The 6172-nt window shown below is 38.6% G+C and overlaps 1 long non-coding RNA gene across 1 annotated transcript; it reads right to left on the bottom strand.

The window, feature by feature from the left end:
- Positions 1 to 295: 295 nt before the first annotated feature.
- LOC138117684 (uncharacterized) lies at positions 296 to 4587 on the bottom strand. Its single transcript, XR_011154793.1, has 3 exons — positions 4490 to 4587; positions 1436 to 1570; positions 296 to 869 (listed from the first exon to the last, which is right to left on the bottom strand). It is a non-coding gene; the product is annotated as an uncharacterized lncRNA (long non-coding RNA).
- Between the last annotated feature and the right edge of the window lie 1585 nt (positions 4588 to 6172).

Raw genomic sequence — 6172 nt, 5'->3', positions numbered from 1 at the left:
TTCCTTAGAAACACTCTGAGAATCCAGTCCTGCTGGAGCGCAGTTTGTGTTGGCTTCTCTCTCCCCACTGCCCTTACTCAGTAAACGGAGCAGGCACCAGGCAGGCTCCACACGCTGCATGGCACTGGGTGTCTGCAGAGAAACATGGAGCTCCTGTGCAGAGGGAGCTTCCCTGGCTCCTTTTCAAAGCCTTGCATTCATTTACAAAGTCATAATTACACTGGACAAGCAACAACAATTAGGATTAACTAATAATGTATTCATAGCACCTTGGCCCTTTGTAAAGTCTCACAAACTTAATTTACATCCTTACACATCCAAGCAACAGATTTCTACCATGGTATTTTATATTACTGATTTACTATGTCTAACTTCTAAGCAACAAGAAGATGTGCATTACTTGATTTAGGTTTTGGGGTTTTTTTTGCTAAGCCTAGAGGTCTTGAAAGCTGTTACAAAATTCAGAGGAAGAGTGCAGAACTCACACTCTAGGTGCAAAGCCACAGGTCCCCTGCCTCCAGGACATTAGAGATGTCTTTCTCACCTTGCTGGCATCCAAGGGCAGAGCTCCAGGTGCACCACTGTGGCTCTGAGTTGCAGGTTTAGAGCCCTTTTGTGGACAAGTGGTGTCATTCAGCAAAGCCTGCAGCAAAACTGTGGAAATTTTTCATTGACTTACGCAAAATTCAGCATTTGCTTTGCACTGATGAAGTAAACGTTCAGCTAATTACTTCATGCATCTTCTACTCCCAGTATTGAACCATTGCTTCATTCTCTGTTCCTGCACCCTTACCAAATGGTAGTAGATTATTTTATGGGATAACCTCATTTTCCTTCCCTTCTGGTGCCTTTCTAAGGCGGACCTGGAGCTGGCAGAAAAAAACAGGCACAATGAGTTAGACCTAGTTAGAGCAATCAGGGATTTTAGGCTCCTTCCTCATCCCAAGTGGCTCTAGCAGTTTCCTTTTATTCTTTAACATTGTTTGTATTATACACACAGCTGCTCCCCTAGCTTTTTCATATTACATGTTTATTTATTTCTTCCTATTTTTAAAAAAATTTAAGTTTCTCTCTTTAGGTTTTACAATAACATCAATTTATTTTTACCACTTCAAAAAATTATTTGCTTGTAATTAAACCCACAAGTCCAATAGTCCCTAAATGTAAGAGTAACCTGTGTTTATGAGGGGGACACAGGGGCAGGTTTTGAAAGCTGAACCACATCATTTCATGTTCCATAATCAGTTTTAAGGGGTATTCTATTATTACTTCAAGGACCAGGTGTCTAAAAAGGTATCATTTTTCTCACCAGCTTTTGCTAGATAGTTTAAAAAAAGGTAGTAATGCAGCTGTACAGGTTATAGCTGAGTGTGTGACTGCCTGCTGGATTTACACGCGCAATTACCCCAAAAGCACACAACCCTCTGAGACTCACACATGCAAAAAGCCTCTTGGCTGGAAAACTCTTGGCATGGATGCTCCATTTCCATATGCAGTCACACTGAATATGCATATACATTAGGTGCAGGAGCACACATACATTTTTCAAACTGGAGGCCTTGGTGTGAACCTAAAGAAGAAAAGACAAATGCTGCGAAAAAAGGGTTTAGGTCAAATTCAGTGAGCAAGGACGAATCTGCTGGGTTGTACTCATGTACTTTCTACTAATGCACATCATTTTCTTCAATTAAAAATGCAAAAAGCTGTGGATTTTTAGTTTTCTTCTTTATGCCTTTACATCCTTTGAAAATTTATAATCTTTAATTTTCCCTTTCTGATTCTAATAGATGAAAAACAGCCCAATGTAAATTTTTGTCCAAAATAGACAACTTAACAGAAAAAAAAGTGTTTCTGAGTACTAACATGTTTAAAAATCAGGCAACCAAAGACTGTAAACACAGACTAAGGTGTCTGAATTTAGGCACCTATTTTTTAAAACCTTGGCTTTGAAAATAAAGTATCTGAATGTATATAGAAAATATAAATCACCAGTCACTTCTATTACATGCATGTTTATATAAAGACCTTAGAACACATTTTTAAAATGTAAACGTTCCTTAGTATGTTTAACTATGTGTCTAAAGAAGATGTAGGACAGAAAGAAAACAAAATTTGACAAATGTTTCTGATCAATCCTGAAGAAATCAATAGGAATTCACTCACAGCATGATTTCATTTAACTTTCCATGCTAGGAATAGTAACCTGGCTTTCTGTTAAAGCAAAAGCATTCGTACTTCTTAGCGATTTAATTCTCATGTCAACATGTATCAGGCAGGCAGAGAATGGTTTGGAGACTGGGAGGGGAAGGAGTCGTGGATGGAAACATACGGAAAGTGTGTGGACTGAGCTGTATGGTTGTGTGACTTCATTTCACCAAAACTAGTTTTTAATAGAAAACGGGGTTTTCATTGAGATGCATACTTCCCTTCCCCTTTGAGGGAGCAGAAAGTTTCTGTTTCTCAAACCATCTTTTAATGTTTATTTGAAAAATATCTAAAACCTGAAAATTGGAACAGCTTGGTAAGGAAAAGAGAGAAAAGCCATGGAATCCTGGCCACCACATCAGTTCCTTGGTGGGAGCCACAGCCTGGATGTCTGGGGTGTCTCCCATCCCTGCAGCCACGAACCCCACAACACCCAGGAGTTTGGTATCTCCATCATGCACACTCGAAATGTGCCACTGTAACACACAAAGGAGGTGGGACAAGCCCAGACAACAGGAGAATGAAGACATGCAACCACAGCTCTCGTGAATGAGCTTGATTTTTTTTTTTTTTTGGCCAAAAAGAGAAGTATTTTGTCCCATAACTCAAATATCTCAACAGAGAATTTTGTTTTGGAAATATCATCAGTTTTAGGTTTTTTTCAAAAAGTTAGACTTGAGTGAAGAAAGCCACTGCTTTCCACCTTCCCAAGCAAGGCAAAACTGTTGGCACTCCCAAGTTCCTATATTGAACTTGCTTCTACTCCTTAGCAGACCAGAACCTTGCATGGTGTATGGAAACCAATGGAGCATTCAAACCCAGAGAACATCTGGTTTACAATATTTTCTTCTTGCTTTTTCATGGTTGTGCTCCTGGAACCACATTTGGGTCCACAAGTGAGGGTGTGCACGTATGTCTGTTCTTATTTATTCTAAATATAAACTGTTTTTTGAAAGGGCATTGTTCATAGACAGATGAAAGAGCACTTCTTAGAAGTCTGGTTCAAAACCTGAAGTTGTCATAGGGTGCCGTACTGGACTAAAGCAAAGTGGGGAAAGAGTGTTCTCCAAATTCTGAGAGAGTCCTGGTTGGAAAGTTATGGATAATAAAAAAGATCCCAGCTTTGCTGCTTCATTGAATCCCCAGTTATATATAAAGCAGATGTCATCTTTGCAATATACAACATGTAGGCTAAGAAACTGTATCAGCCAGTGACATCTGAGAGTGACATTGCTTTGAAATGCACCTTTCCATCTGTGTACACACAAAATTATGTGTGCTCACACACACACAGTCTGTATGGCTTAAACACAATGATTTATGATGATTTTTTCCATCAGGAGCTAGAGTTGACTGACCATATAATTCATACAAAAAAGACAAAAAAATGTTTTACTTTCAGGCTGAACTGATGAGTGAGTCTGCAAAAGGAAACACCACAAAATCCAGTTTCAGTCCAATAAGCTGAAGAGGCTCTATTATTATGATCTTTATTTTCATTATTTTTGTGGGCAAGGTATGAAGCAAAATAGCTGTGTCTGTTTAGCTGCCTGAACAATAGAAAAGTTTATGCAGCTCTTGAGCTGAAATGATTTTGACAGTTTTCAATTTCAGCTCTTTTGATTTGGTAAGAAATCTGCAAAAATATGATTTTGAAAATCACCAGTTTCATGCTTTATTCCTTTCTCGAAATTAGACTATATTGTCCAACTTCACTTACTGTGTCTGAGGGAATCCTAGAGAATAGCTGGGAAGAATCAGTGCTGGGCTGTTGCTTAGAAACCTCCTGGGTTTCTATAATATTGCCTGATGTAATAGTTATATTGCCCACTTGCATCTGTTAACAAGCAATACAACAGAATCCACAGGTACCAATAAAGAAACAAACCTGGAATTCATTACTTTCCTTGAAAATTCATCAGTGCTTTTTCTAGCTTGGCAAAATGTTTTTCTCAGGTGCTAATTAATAAAATAGGAGATGTACTGCCTCTACATGTATCTACTTTATTTAGATTTATTTATTTTGCCCCAGGGAAAAGATGTTGTTAAGAATGTAGTGTGTTAGCATAATGGCAATTTTGCAATGTCATAGAAACCACATGAGCTGTGGTTCTGTGGGATTTTCTTTGCTGAAAGCTGTAGTGTGGCAATATGACCATTTTCTTAATGTATTTTTAAGAGAAATAATGGGGGTGCCTTTGTAAAATCAGTAGGACAGGACATTTTTGTTGAGTGCTATTAGTAGCCTCTCAGCAAACCCCAAGCAACAGATGAACTGTCTTACCTTAGTAGTGTCAGCATTTCCAAATCCAGGGGTCTAAAAAGTGCAGATGCAACGATGAGAGCAACGAGACAGACTCCACAACCATGCACATGAAAATTATGTACTTCTATATTAAAAAAAATTTAAAATCAACTTTTAAGATACAATAATGGAAGATTTTCTCTTAAGAACGAGGACTACAATTTTTCCAACAAAAGCCAAGAATGCAAACTCACATAATTGCTGATGTTGGGGTACGAGGAAAGCACCAGAGAGCTAAGTGAACTGGCAACACTTTGCAGCCCAAACCCCAGCAGCTCATCCCTCACCTGAGTGTGACCCAAAGACCAGCACAGCCGCTGGATACACCCCTGTTCAGTGCTCTGAACAGTCCTATGGCCCTGCCAGGGTAAGAGATATGTTTCACTTGTGTCCTTAGAGCACACACTCACTCGTCACGTGGGAGTTCCAAGCTGCCATGGATACACCTCCTTTTGGAGGCTGCCAACTGAAGCACTTTTACAAGCCCACCCCCAGCAATTGGTTTCCTGCATTTAGAGGAGACAAAATAAAATTATTATTGCAGCCCAACCCTCAGTCATTAAGCGTGGGGGAAAGCACAGGAAGAGTTGTAGGGAAGAGTAGACTCTGTGACAGTTACTTTTTGTAAGTAAATCTTACTCATGGGAGTGCAGCTCCTGTTTAGATGGATTACATTTGGCTCTATCTGGGGGCCTAGATTTGTGAGGGAAAACAGTTTAAACTCCTGGTTTGCCATTCCACTTATTCTCAGCAGGCAGAGGAATTGTGTTGGAGTACTGCAAAAGCCGAGGTTGTTCACCGACAACAAACGTGGGGGCGGATGCTCATCGCCAGGCGTGGGGATTTGGGAATGCAACTCGCATTAGTGTTAATGGGAGCTACACGCGTAAATCCCTGCCCTTCAACATGATAATACATAATATACCCCTTAATTTTTAATTCACCAGGGTCTCAATTTTAGAGCATTTTCATATAGTTTGTCCTAATTATAATCATTTTTAATGACAGCTTAAAAATTTCACATGACTGTCTTATCACATACGGTACTTAATTTCTCAAGTGAACAGTTTCCATGTGGTGTATTCTGGGAATTTTGAGAACTAAAACACTGAGGAAAAAACTACTTTGTATAATCAAATGAGATGTTATTATTCCACTATGTTTTATATACACTGGAACAGAGTTTCTTACAGTAATGGTGACCATTTTGAGAAGAATTTAAGAATAAGACAGTTTTTTGTTTTGGAACATTATTGGCTTAATCTCAATCTCATGGACCAGGGCTTTTGGTCTACCTCTCATTGCCAGTATTAATGTAAATTAGTAAGTAATTATTAGCTAATGCAGGCTTTGGGGAGGTTTCAGCCTATTTTCATTTTTCCTTTTCTCTAGGACTTGATAGACTCTAAATATACAGCTACAACATCACTATTTTTATATTAATATATTATCAATATATTAACATTGCATGTTATTCTTTTATTCTACAATAATATATATATAATCATACTACTATATATAGTATACCACTAATGTATTAGTAATGTATTAATCTATTAATTATTATATTGACATGCAGCAGACAAGCATTCTCAATCTGAATCGGAAGGACAAATGGCCAAGTTTAGAGTAGAGCCACACCACACCCCGTATCAAATGTTG

This window comes from Aphelocoma coerulescens, chromosome 12 (assembly GCF_041296385.1).
Source record: "Aphelocoma coerulescens isolate FSJ_1873_10779 chromosome 12, UR_Acoe_1.0, whole genome shotgun sequence".
NCBI classification, from domain to species: domain Eukaryota; kingdom Metazoa; phylum Chordata; class Aves; order Passeriformes; family Corvidae; genus Aphelocoma; species Aphelocoma coerulescens.
This window is presented reverse-complemented; position numbering and strand designations above follow the sequence as displayed.